The sequence below is a fragment of the Amblyraja radiata genome, chromosome 1 (assembly GCF_010909765.2).
Source record: "Amblyraja radiata isolate CabotCenter1 chromosome 1, sAmbRad1.1.pri, whole genome shotgun sequence".
Taxonomy (NCBI): domain Eukaryota; kingdom Metazoa; phylum Chordata; class Chondrichthyes; order Rajiformes; family Rajidae; genus Amblyraja; species Amblyraja radiata.
In genome coordinates, this window is record NC_045956.1 from 58,825,093 (window position 1) to 58,838,616 (window position 13,524).

The 13,524-nt window shown below is 45.6% G+C and overlaps 1 protein-coding gene across 2 annotated transcripts in view; it reads left to right on the forward strand.

The window, feature by feature from the left end:
• grid2 (glutamate ionotropic receptor delta type subunit 2) overlaps positions 1 to 13,524 on the forward strand; it is a 938,240-nt gene that overhangs the window by 544,955 nt on the left and 379,761 nt on the right. The window lies entirely within an intron of this gene.

Consider the following 13,524-nt stretch of genomic DNA (forward strand, 5'->3'; position numbering starts at 1 on the left):
TCCAGAATACAGTTCCACCTGCTCTTTTCCTTGTTGGATTTTCCTTGTTGTTTTCCTGTTTTCTTCTTGCCTCCAAGTTGGAGTTTTTTTGTAAACGAGCCAGTAATCTCTTTAATTGGGGGTGGGGGCGTGAGGGGGGAGGTGAGTGGGGATTTAGCTTTCATTTACATGTCCTTGTACATCAGTCTATGAAAGTAAGCATGCAGGAACAGCAGGCAGTGAAGAAAGCGAATGGCATGTTGGCCTTTATAACAAGAGGAATCGAATATAGGAGCAAAGAGGTCCTTCTGCAGTTATACGGAGCCCTAGTGAGACCACACCTGGTATTGTGTGTAATTTTGGTCACCTAATTTGAGGAAGGACATTCTTGCTATTGTGGGAGTGCAACGTAGGTTTACAAGGTTAATTCCCGGGATGGCGGGACTGTCATATGCTGAGAGAATGGAGCAGCTGGGCTTGTACACTCTGGAGTTTAGAAGGATGAGGGGGAATCTCATTGAAACATATAAGTTTGTTAAGGGCTTGGACACGCTAGAGGCAGGAAACATGTTCTCGATGTTGGGGGAGTCCAGAACCAGGGGCCACAGTTCAAGAATAAGGAGTAAGTCATTTAGAACGGAAACGAGGAAACACTTTATCTCATAGAGAGTGGTGAGTCTGTGGAATTCTCTGCCTCAGAGGGCGGTGGAGGCAGGTTCTCTGGATGCTTTCAAGAGAGAGCTAGATAGGGCTCTTAAAAATAACGGAGTCAGGGGATATGGGGAGAAGGCAGGAACGGGGTACTGATTGGGGATGATCAGCCATGATCACATTGAATGGCGGTGCTGGATCGAAGGGCCAAATGGCCTGCTGCACCTATTGTCTATTGTCTATTGTCTATTGCAAGTAACATTTGTTTCATGTTATCTCCTGCGCTGGTTCCAATCACCCGCAGTGGTTAGAGAGGAATTATCTCCTCAGCAGTTAAATCTCATTGTCTCCAAGTTGAAGTTCTTCATAAATGGGACAGTCATCTCCTTCAGTGGAGGATTCAGATTTATTTCAGGTTACACTTGGTCCTTGTAGTCTCTTGCACTGGTTTCAATCATCCGAGCAGTTTAAAGGTGAATTACCTCCTTAGCTGTTGGAGCTGAGATCATCACACAAACCAATTTCCCTTTTAATAACTCCATCTACACCACGCTGCCTCGGCAAGACCACCAGCATAATCTGTGACAAGTCTCACCTTGGGAAAACATAGTCATAGCCAACATAGTCAAGGTGCCTTTATCACCATGGTCAATCCCTCTTCTCCCCCCTCCCAGAGATACAGAAGTGTGAAAATGCATACCTCCAAATTCAGGGGCAGTTTCTTCCCACTTATTATCTGGCAACTGAACCATCAAACCAACAACTAGAGAGCGGCCTCCAGTTGCTAATTACCTAATTGGAGGCCTTCGGACTACCTTTAATCGGATTTTACTGGTCACAATGAACATTATTCCCTTTATCATGTATCTGTACACTGTGGATGGCTCAGTGGTAATCATGTATAGTCTTTCTGCTGACTGGTTAGCACGCAACAAAATCTTTTCAGTGTATCTCAGTACATGTGACAATATACTAAACCTGGCAAAGTTCTGGTAAATGTTCTCTCTTGTGCCCTCATGTGCTCCCTATGCTGTGATGACTAGAACTCTACACTGTGTGTCCAATGTGTTATAAAGTCATGGACCCAGACAACATGGAAACATGCTCTTCGACCCAACTCATCTACACTGAAGATGCCCATCTCTGTAAAGTCAGAGGCTAAGGGGAGTCCTGCTAACCATATATCAAATAATGAGAGGCATTTAATACAGAGAAATGTGAGGTGTTCCATTTTGGCAAGACTAACATGGTCAGGACCTACACAGTGAATGGTAGGACTTTGGGGAGTGCTGTAGAGCAGAGAGATCTAGGTGTGCAGTCACATAGTTCCTTGAAAGTGGCATCACAGGTGGATGGGTGGTCAAAAAGGCTTTCAACACATTGGCCTTCATCAGTCAGAGTATTGAGTGTAGAAGTTGGGAAGGTCATGTTACTGCCGCATGAGAGGACTAGTGAGGCCACTTTTAGAGTATTGTGTTCAGTTGTGGTCACCATGTTATAGGAAAGATGTTGTCAAGCTGGAAAGTGTGCAGGGAAGATTTATAAAGATGTTACCAGGAGTCGAGAATCTGAGCGATAGAGAGAGGTTGAGCAGGCTGTGATTTTATTGCTTGGAGTGCAGGAGGATGAGGAATGATCTTGTAGAGGTATACAAGATTATGAGAGGAATAGATTGGGTAGGAGGTAATTGAGGCAAACATCATAACATTTAAGAGCCGATTGGACAGGTTCAGAACTCTAGGAGCAGAATTAGGCCATTCAGCCCACCAAGTCTATCCTGCCATTCAATCATGCTTGATCTATCGTTCCTTCTCAAACCCATTCTCCTGCCTTCTTCCCATAACCCCTGACTCCCTTACAAGGATAGGATAGGTTTGGAGGGTTATGGGCCAAGTGCGGGCAGGTGGACCTAGTGTAGATGGGGCTTGTTGGTCGGCATGCACAAAATTAGGCCAAAGGGACAATTTCCATGCTGTATAACTCCATGACATAGATTGGGTGATTCTCCTTAGATTGTCACCTTGTCGTGGTGGAAAAGCTTGTGTGGTCCAGAGATCCTGAGAGCGATGCCATCTGGAGCTATGCTCCTGGTAGGGCCACCCATGGCGGTAAGGTCAAGGCGGAGGACTCTGACAAAGAGCAATCTAACCAAGACCTCAACGGTGGAACAGGCGGAGGATGATGGCGGACCTAAGTGGAGCGTCACAACGGCTGGGAAGGCGGATGAAGTCTGCAGCAGAAAAAGGGTCTCCGGTCTTCTTGGACTCCATGTCACTGGATCCTGACCCAGATCTGTCAAGGACCCTGACCCAGATCTGTCAAGGACCGTGACCCAGATCTGCACCAGTCTCCCCACATTAAACAAAGTCACACACTGGCGTCCTCCAACCCTGGAGACACCCATGGTCGGCCTCCAACCCTGGAGACACCCATGGTCGGCCATGACTGAAGGGGGCATAAGAAGAGATTGGGTGACAGTCAAAACCTTTTTACCAAGGAGGAAATGCCAAGAACTAGAAGGGATAGCTTTAAGATGAGGGGCAAAGATTAAAGGAGATGTCCAGGGCACAGATAGTAGTGAATACATTGCCGGGGGTAGTGGTGGACAGATATGATAGTGACCTTTGGATTGGCACATGGATATGTGGGGAATGGAAGGATATGGACCATTTGCAGACAGAGAAGATAAATTTATCTTGACATCATGTTCGGCACAGACATTGTGAGCTGAAGTTCCAGTTTCTGTGCTGTATTGTTCTATGTTCCATCTCTGTTCACGTGTCCCATTTGCCTGCGTTTGACCCATATCCCTTCTAAGCTTTTCCTAACTGGTATAGGTCATGGAAGGCAATTTTTTTAATTGACCAAGTTTATGGAACATAGGAGAATAAGTATTGGAATAATCAAGAGAGAGTCAAGAATGTTTTATTGTCACATGTCCAAACCAGAACAATAAAGTACTTACTTGCAGCAGCATAACCAAATATATAAACAAAGTACTCTGTAACAATATAATAAACCGAAAAAGTTCAGTGTGTGTGAAATTTTGCGGGTCACAGAACTTTTACACACATTAACACACATTATATATGTGTGTGTTTATATGAGCATGTATATATACATATATACATTCAGATTCAGATTCAGATTCAATTTTAATTGTGATTGGCAGTCACCGAGGTACGTTGTTGAGTAGAGTGACAGCCGCCGGGAAGAAGCTGTTCCTGGACCTGCTGGTTCGGCAACGGAGAGACCTTTAGCGCCTCCCGGATGGTAGGAGGGTAAACAGTCCATGGTTGGGGTGAGAGCAGTCCTTGGCGATGCTGAGCGCCCTCCGCAGACAACGCTTGCTTTGGACAGACTCAATGGAGGGGAGCGAGGAACCGGTGATGCGTTGGGCAATTTTCACCACCCTCTGCAATGCCTTCCGGTCGGAGACAGAGCAGTTGCCATACCATACTGTGATACAGTTGGTAAGGATGCTCTCGATGGTGCAGCGGTAGAAGTTCACCAGGATCTGAGGAGACAGATGGACCTTCTTCAGTCTCCTCAGGAAGAAGAGACGCTGGTAAGCCTTCTTGATCAGAGTTGAGGTATTGTGGGTCCAAGAGAGGTCATCGGAGATGTTGACTCCCAGGAACCTGAAGCTAGAAACACGTTCCACCTCCGTCCCGTTAATGTGGATGGGGGTGTGCGTGCCGCCCCTGGACTTTCTGAAGTCTACAATGAGCTCCTTGGTCTTCTTGGAGTTAAGTGCCAGGTTGTTGTCAGCGCACCATGCTGCTAAGTGCTGGACCTCCTCCCTGTAGGCCGACTCATCGTTGTTGCTGATGAGGCCAATCACCGTTGTATCATCTGCATACTTGATGATGGTGTTAGTACCATGTACAGGTGTGCAGTCATAGGTGAAGAGGGAGTAGAGGAGGGGGCTCAGCACACAGCCCTGTGGAACGCCGGTGTTCAGGGTGAGGGTTGAAGAGGTGTGCTTGTCTAACCTAACAGACTGGGGTCTGTTGGTTAGAAAGTCCAGTATCCAGTTGCAGAGGGAGGGGTCGATGCCCAGGTTACCGAGTTTGGTGATCAGTTTTGATGGTATAATGGTGTTGAATGCTGAGCTGTAATCGATGAACAGCATTCTTACGCAAGTGTCTCTGTTGTCGAGGTGGGAGAGGGCGGAGTGAAGTGCCGTTGAGATGGCATCCTCCGTACTCCTGTTCTTGCGGTAGGCAAACTGATAGGGATCCAATGTGGGGGGTAGGCAGCCTTTGAGGTGTGCCAGGACCAGCCTCTCGAAGCACTTGGTGATGATGGGGGTAAGTGCAACTGGGCGGAAGTCGTTGAGGCTTGCCGCAGTGGAGTGTTTTGGCACTGGCACGATGGAGGTGGTTTTAAGGCACGTGGGGACAACTGCTTGGGCAAGTGACAGGTTGAAGATGTCAGTCCAGACGTCTGTCAGCTGCGCAGCACAGGCCCTGAGCACGCGCCCGGGATGCCGTCAGGGCCAGCAGCCTTACGTGCATTAGTCCTACTCAGTGCCACGTACACGTCGTAGGGGGTGAGTGTGAGGGGTTGGTGATCGGCAGGTAGCACAGCCTTGATGGCTGTCTCTAGATTGTCCCTGTCGAAGCGGCCATAGAAGTGGTTAAGCTCCTCAAGGAAGGAGGCGTCGCTGGATGTGGGGGTGGTGTTGGAGGGTCTGTAGTCCGTGATGGCCTGGATGCCTTGCCACATGCGTTGGGGGTCGGAGTTGTTGTTGAAGTGCTCCTCAATCCTGAGCTTATGGCAGTGCTTGGCCTTCTTGGTGCCCCTCTTCAGGTTAGCCCTGGCTGAACTGTAGGCTCGAGCATCGCCTGACCTGAAAGCGGTGTCCCGTGCTTTCAGCAGTAGCCTGACCTCGCTGTTCATCCATGGCTTCTGATTCGGGAATATGGTCACCTGTTTGAGGGAGGTGACACTATTGATGGTGGAGTTTATAAAGTCCAGAACAGAGGATGTGTAGGAATCAATGTCCGTGTGGGAGTCAAGGGTGGCCTGGGCTGCAAACGCCTTCCAGTCAGTGTTTCCAAAACACTGCTGAAGTGTGAAGTCCGCTTCCTCTGACCAGACTTTAACTGTCCTCACAGTTGGTTTAACCCGTCTGATGAGTGGGGAGTACTTAGGGAGCAGGAACAATGAGACGTGATCAGACTGACCAAGGTGTAAGTATGTTTGTGTATATATATATGTATATGTGTGTGTGTGTACATACATACACATATACCTACATATGTACCTACATACATATCGACATTCATAGTTACATAATACATACCTGCATACCTAAGTACATACCTACATGCAAACGTTTATACATCCCTGGATAGTTCTATTCCTACCCACATAATTACCTACCTACATACATACATACATACATACATACATACATACCTACATACCTATATATTGGTAATTCAAATTTCACTGTACCTTAATTGGTACAAGACAATAAACTGACCTTGAGACCTTGATACATAAATAAAACAATAATAATAAGCAAACTGGAATATAAAAGTACTAGTAGGGGTTTGAACAAGACCTGAGGCCTAACTCTTGGTTTAAAAATTACAACAGACTGGTTCATCATATATTCTCACGATATATTTCCGCCCATTTGATTTTCTGCCAGGTTGCAGTGCACATATTGGCTTTGATGTGGCTCAACAGACGTATAATTAATACAAGTTTGACTTTTAACTGTTCCCACTGCAGGACATTCAATCCAGTGACAGAGAGTTATGAAAATGCTTAATGGGAGAGTTTTTTTATTTACCTAATTGAACAGTGCTAGATAATTGCCAAATACATCACGCCTGCCCACGCTTCATTTCTGCCCTAAATAATTGATCTAAATTGATAATGGGAGTAAATGAACTGCCCAGTATTATTAAGGAAGTCAGATTCCAGCCTGACTGCTGTTGCAAAGCAAAATAATTAAATTACAATTTCGAGCTATAAAATACTCATGGGTCCACAAAACACGTTTGCCCTGTATATTCAGGTGTCCTATTTAATTTATGTGTAGGAAAGAACTGCAGATGCTGGCTTAAATCGAAGGTAGACACAAAATGCTGGGGTAACTCAGCGGGACAGACAGCATCTCAGCAGAGCAGAAAAGGGTGACATTTCGGGTCGAGACCCTTCTTCAGACTGATGTCAGAGGAGTGTGAGGGACAGAGATAGAATGTAGTTGGAGACAATAAGGGAGACCTGGGAAGGGGAGGGGATGGCGAGAGAGGGAAAGCAAGGGCTATTTTAAGCCAGAGAACTCAATGTTCATACCGCTGGGGTGTAAGCTATCCCAGCGAAATATGAGGTGCTGTTCCTCCAATTTGCGCTGAGCCTCACTCTGACAATGGAGGAGGCCCAGGACAGAAAGGTCGGATTGAGAATGGGAGGAGGAGTTAAAGTGCTGAGCAACCGGGAGATCAGGTAGGTCAGGATATGCGGACTGAGTGGAGGTGTTCAGCGAAACGATCGCTGAGCCTGCTCTTGGTCTCACTGATGTACAGAGGTTGACACCTGGAACAGCGGATACAGTAGATGAGGTTGGAGCAGGTGCAAGTGAACCTCTGCCTCACCTGAAAAGACTGTCGGGGTCCTTGGATGGAGTTGAGGGAGGAGGTAAAGGGACAGGGGTTGCATCTCCTGCGGTTGTAGGATAAAGTACCCGGGGAGGGGATGGTTTGGGTGGGAAGGGACGAGTTGACCAGGGAGTTGGAGGTGGCGAAAGTGTTGGAGGATTATATGCTGTATGCTATATGTAAGGGTAATTGTCCATGATGTGTATAGGGTAGTGCTAGTGTCGAGTGGGCACTAGTTACGTAGACACGGTGACCCAAAAGGGCTGTTTCCACACTGTATCTTTAAAGTAAAGTCTAAAGGCTTCTGCTGTTTACTATTTACATGAATATACTGGAGAACAGAACAAAGTATAATGTTTTCAAGTTTAAAAATGATATAAAAATAGGTGTACGGGTACATTGTGATTCTGCACAGCATGTAGATAGATTAAGTGATTGGGTGATAAACCTGGCAAATTAATTTCCACTATTTTTCCACATTACGGGTCTGAAATGGCTGATTTCAATTCTGTTGCAGTTTGCCATTTTAATCTATGTTATGTTTGGTTTGAGGAGAATAATTCTTCCACGTTGTAATGTTACTGACATCGTGAAAAATTTAAGCTGCATGAAAACGCTCGCAATTAAATGCAAAACAAATCTGCAAAACATATCACTCTTTGTTTCGTAACAAATGTTGTTAATAAATAGCCAACATGAACTATCGGTAATTCTAAAGGGTGAATTGAGGATCCAGTGAGAGAGTAACAGTACTCATTGTACCTGGTTTGACATTAGAAAACTACTTGAAGATTCTTATCCTTGAAAGTGGCATCACAGATAGATAGGATGGCCAAGAAGGTTTTCAGCATGTTGGCCTTCATCGGTCAACTTATTGAGCATAGAGGTTGGGAGGCCATGTTGCACAAGACCACATATGAGGCCACATTTAGAGGGTTGTGTTCAGTTTTGTTCACCATGTTATAGGAAAGATGTTGTTAGAACATTTACGATGATGTTGCCGGACCCGAGGGCCTGAGCTAAAGGGAGAGGTTGAGCAGCCAATTGCTTTATTCTTTGGATCGCAGGAGGATCTTATAGAGATGTATAAGATCATGAGGCGAATAGATAGGGTAAATGCACAGAGTCTTTTACCTAAAATAGTTACCACCATGAAATTATGGTGAGTCGGAGTGTAGGAGGGAGATTAAAAATCAGATTAAATGATGCCAGACAAATATCACTCTCTCAACATTGGCAAGACCAATGTTGTTGACTTTGGAAGAGGGAGGCCGAGGATCCACAAACCTGTCTTCATTGATGTGGTGGAGTGACCAACTTCAGGTTCCTGGTCATGCATGTCTCCAGGGCCCAGCACATTGATGCAATCATAAAGAAAGCTCATCAACATCTCCAGTTTCTTTGAAGATTGAGGAGATTCGCTAAGTCGACGAATGCTCTCTTGAAATTCTACAGACTCTTGAGCAGTTCAAATGACTTCTGTGGACCTTTGAGTGGACAGTGATATTACAATGAGTCCACAGAAGATCACGGTCTAATTGATCTCTTGCAAATCCATTTGTGCCATGTGCTCTAATTCTTCCTCTCCTGACCTTACATTTCTTCATTGCCTTCTTTCTGAAGTATATGTCACACTTCCCCTTTAAGCCTTCAATTATATCTGTTTATACCAGGCTACAGAGTTTTCCCTATCCACAGTATATTTTGTATTAAAAAAATGTTGCCTTATTATTCTTTTATCTGCAAGTGGTCATCTTATATTTATGACTCCGTGATCTCAACCATTTTGCAAAATCAAATCGCGGTACCTTGGGAGATAAGATAGTGTTGTTGCCTAGGCCCAGTACCTGCAAATGAGAGACTGTTATCTTTCCGCGAGTAAAAGTGACATGGGTTACTTAGCTGGAATTATTATCGCGGGAGGTTGTATGCTGATAACTGCACAGCCTATACTTTCAAGAAGCATTAGCGCAGCTGGATTATTTATTGGCCTATTCCCTGGATCGAAGGAGGATGTGGGGTGATTTTTTGTGAATAAAATCATGAGGGAAATTGCTAGGGTGAACGCATACTTTTACCCAGGGTTGGGGAATCAAGAACCAGAGGACATGGGCAACATTTTCATTCGAAGGGTGGTTGATACAAGCTGCCAGAGGAGGTAGTTGAGGCAGTTCATTAACAACATTTAAAAGGCACCTCCAGATGCAGAGACAGTTTCTTCCCAGCTGTTATCAGGCAACTGAACCATCCTACCAACAACTAGAGAGTGGTCCTGAGCTACTACTTCACAGAAGACCCTGGGCTATCTTGAATTTGACTTTCCTGGACTTTATCTTGCACTAACATTATTATGTATCTGTACACTCTGGATGGCTAGATTGTACATAGTCTTTTCTCTGACTGGATAGCACGCAACAAAAAGTTTTTCATTGTACCTCGGTACACGTGACAATAAACTAAATTAAACTAAACCAAACTAAGACAATAGGACAGGTAATTGGATTAGAAATGTTTAGAGGGATATGGGCCAAATGTGGGCAAATGGGACTAGCTTAGTCAGCATGGACGTTTTGAACCGAAGGGCCTGTTTCTGTGCTGTGTGACTCTTTGACTCTATTTAGCCACATACCTTGTCTCACGATCCACAGGCATGAGTTCATATCCTGCTATGGATTGTAAGTTGAATAAAGGACTGAAATCTTTTCTGTAGAGTGCTCTCCATGATAGGCGATCAAGAAGCTTACAGGGCTGTCCTGGAAATCCATTAGGTTTGCCAATACTTCTCAGGAAAGGGAATCTGATGTATTACTGTGTTTGGACTACATGTGACTCCAGAGCTCTCATGAGTAATTGCCTTCTGAACTGTCCAAGCAAGGCATTCAGTTGTAGAAAATTGCTAAGATAAAACAAAATAAAAATACCAAGACTAACCCAAGGAACTAAAGGGCGTGTCCCACTTGGCAATTTTTTCGGTGACTGCCGGCATCATAGACTGCCGTATCAGGTCACCAGAAAATACATGGCATGATGTGGCGTGACACAGCGTAATAACGTATGATGCGGCGGTGACATGGCGTGATGACGTATGACGCGTGGTGTTATTTCAAGTGTCGCAACATTTTTTTTGTCGCCACTGGATTTTGAAATGTTCAAAATCTTTTGGCAACACTGACACGACACCAGCAAAATCGCCAAGTGGGACAGGCCCTTTATGGACCCTGTTGTTCGGGCCTCTACGTGTAACAGGCTTCTAGACTTCCTGACCAGCAGATCTCAGTCAGATAGAATTGGTCATAATATATCCCCCACCCTGACCCCCAACATTGGTGCTCCATCAGTGTTGTGTGCTCAGTCCCCTGCTGTACTCCTTGCACACCCATGAATGCGTTGCAAAGTTGAATGCCATCTTGATCTTTAAGTTGGCCATTGATACCATTGTTGTTGGCCGGATCAACAATAACGATGAGACGAAGTACAGGAAAGAGATTAGGAATCTTGTCCTTAACACCAGCAAGACAAATGAATTGGTTCTTGACCTAAGGAAGTGGTGAGATGAAGACAACAGTGTCCTCATCAATGGAACTGCTTAGTTCAGTTTAGTTTAGAGATACTGTGGAAACAGGTCCTTCGGCCCATTGAGCCTATGTTGACCACCAATCACCCGTACATTAGTTCCATCCTACACATTAGCGACAATTTACAGAATTTACTGCACCTCTTTGGAATGTGGGAGGAAACCGGAGCACCCGGAGAAAACCCACACAGGGAGAATGGACAAACTCCATACAGCAGTATCTGTAGTCAGGATTGAACCTGGTTCTCTGGCGCTGTGAGGCAGCAACTCTACCATTGTGCCACTGTGCTGCAATGATGGTCAACAGCTTCAAGCTCCTGGGCACCCATGTCACCTGAAACCTAACCTGGTCCCTTCACACCCATGTACTGTTCATGAAGGCACATCAATGCACTTACTTTCTCAGGTATCTGAGAAGATTTGGCGTATCCACAAGGATTCTCTCCAACTTCCACAGATGCACGTAAGAAGTATTTTGACAGAACAAATCTCAATCTGGGATGGACTGTCTCTGCTCTAGACTGTCTGAACTTGCAGGGAGCACAGCCCAGTCCATCACAGGCTTGTCACAAATTTTCATCCAGTTCAACTACATGGTGCGTTGCATTTGGGCAGCACAGTGGCGCAGCGGTAGAGTTGCTGTCTTACAGCACCAGAGGCCTGGGTTCGATCCTGACTTCGGGTGCTATTTTAACAGAGTTTGTACTTCCTCCCCTGTAACCGCAAGGGTTTTCTCTGGGTGCTCCAGTTTCCTCCCATACTCAAAAGGCATGCAGGTTTGTAGGTTAATTGGCTTTAGCAAATTGTAAAACAAAAATTGTTCCTCGTGTGTAAGATAGTGCTAGTGTACAGGGTGAAGGCTGGTCAGCACGAATGCAGTAGGCCAAGAGGCCTGTTTCACCGTGGCATCTCTCTCTCTCTTTAAAGAGAGAGAAACACCAATAATAACCAAGTATCATCAAGGATGCCTTCCACCCTGGCGATTCCCCTTTCTCTGTCCGATCTTCTGGGAGAAGTTAAAGGAGTTAAAACCAGGATACCAAGAATAAGAACAGCTTCTTCCCACAATCCTGAAACAATCACCTATTTAACACCATCTCCATGAAAGTGCTACCATGTACTCTTTAACTCTACTTCAATTGGTCACTCTGTTATTGCACTTTAGATTTTTTGCACTTTAGATTTTTTTTACACTACTTCAGATTACACTACTGCCTTTGTTTCATTCTGCTGTCCTACAAACCAGCATGGCTCTGGGAGGTGGGAGAAAACCGGAGCACCCGAGGGAAACCCACATGGTCACAGCACTGGAGAGCAGGATCGAACCCGGGACTTCCACTCTGTGAGATTGCAGCTCTATCAGCTGTGCCACTGTGCCACCCAATTCTGGAACTCTTTCCCTAAAAACACCGCATTACATCAGTTCATTGATATTGCTCATGCAGTTAGGAAGAAGCAACGAATGTCAGACTAATCAAGAATCTATCAGTCTCTGCCTTAAATATGTCCATTGACTTGGCCTCCACAGTCATCTGTGGCAATGAATTCCACAGATTTTCCACACATTCTTTTATTCTGTGTAGTTGTGTGTCTTATTGTTATTAGTATGGCTGTATGGTAATCGAGTTTCACTGTAACCAGCCTTTCCCCTGCAACCGCAGGAGATGCAACACCTGTCCCTCTACCTCCCCCCTCGACTCCATCCAAGGACCTAATCAGTCTTTCCAAGCGAGGCAGAGCTTCACTTGTACCTCCTCCAACCTAATTTACTGTATCCGCTGTTCCATTGGCGAGACCAAGCGCAGGTTCGGCGATCGTTTCGCTGAACAGCTCCGCTCAGTCCGTTGTAAGCTACCTGATCTCCCGGTTGCTCAGCACTTTAACTCCCCCTCCCATTCCCAATCTGACCTTTCTGTCCTCCTCTGGCCTCCTCCATTGTCAGAGTGAGGCCCAGCGCAAATTGGAGGAGCAACACCTCATATTTCACTTGGGTAATTTACACCCCAGCGGTATAAACGCTGACTTCTCTAATTTCAGATAATCCTTGTTTTCTCTCTCCCTCCCTTCCCAGTTCCCCTACTAGTCCCATTGTCTCTGCCTACTTTCTATCTTTGTCTCGTCCCCCCCCCCCCCCCATCAGTCGGAAGAAGGGTCTCGACCTGAAACGTCACCCATTCCTTCTCTCCAGAGATGCTGCCTCACCCGCTGAGTTACTCCAGCATTTGTGTCTACCTTCGATTTTATCCGGCATCTGCAGTTCTTTCTTACACACTGTACCTTAATTGGTACAAGTAGCAATAAACAGACCTTTGAAACCTTTTAAAACTTCCTCTCCACATCCACTCCACCCAGGCCTTTCACTATTCGGTAAGTTTTAATGAGGTTCCCCCTCATCGTTCAAAATCCAACGAGTACAGGCCAGTGCCATCCTCTCACTTTTTCCAAGTTAACGGTGTAGCCAGAGGCACTCACCTGATGCCAGGATGAGGGGGTATTGCCTACTGGGAGAGTTTAACCAGATTAGACTGTTTTTTGCTTTAGTGGGGTTAGTTGTGGGGAGACCTGATAGAAATATGTAAAATTATGAGAGGCATAGACAGGGTAGACATTTAGAAACTTTTTCCCAAGATGGAAACATCAAAGACTAGAAGGCATAGCTTTAAGGTGAGCGGGGCAAAGTTTAAATGAGATGTGTGGAGC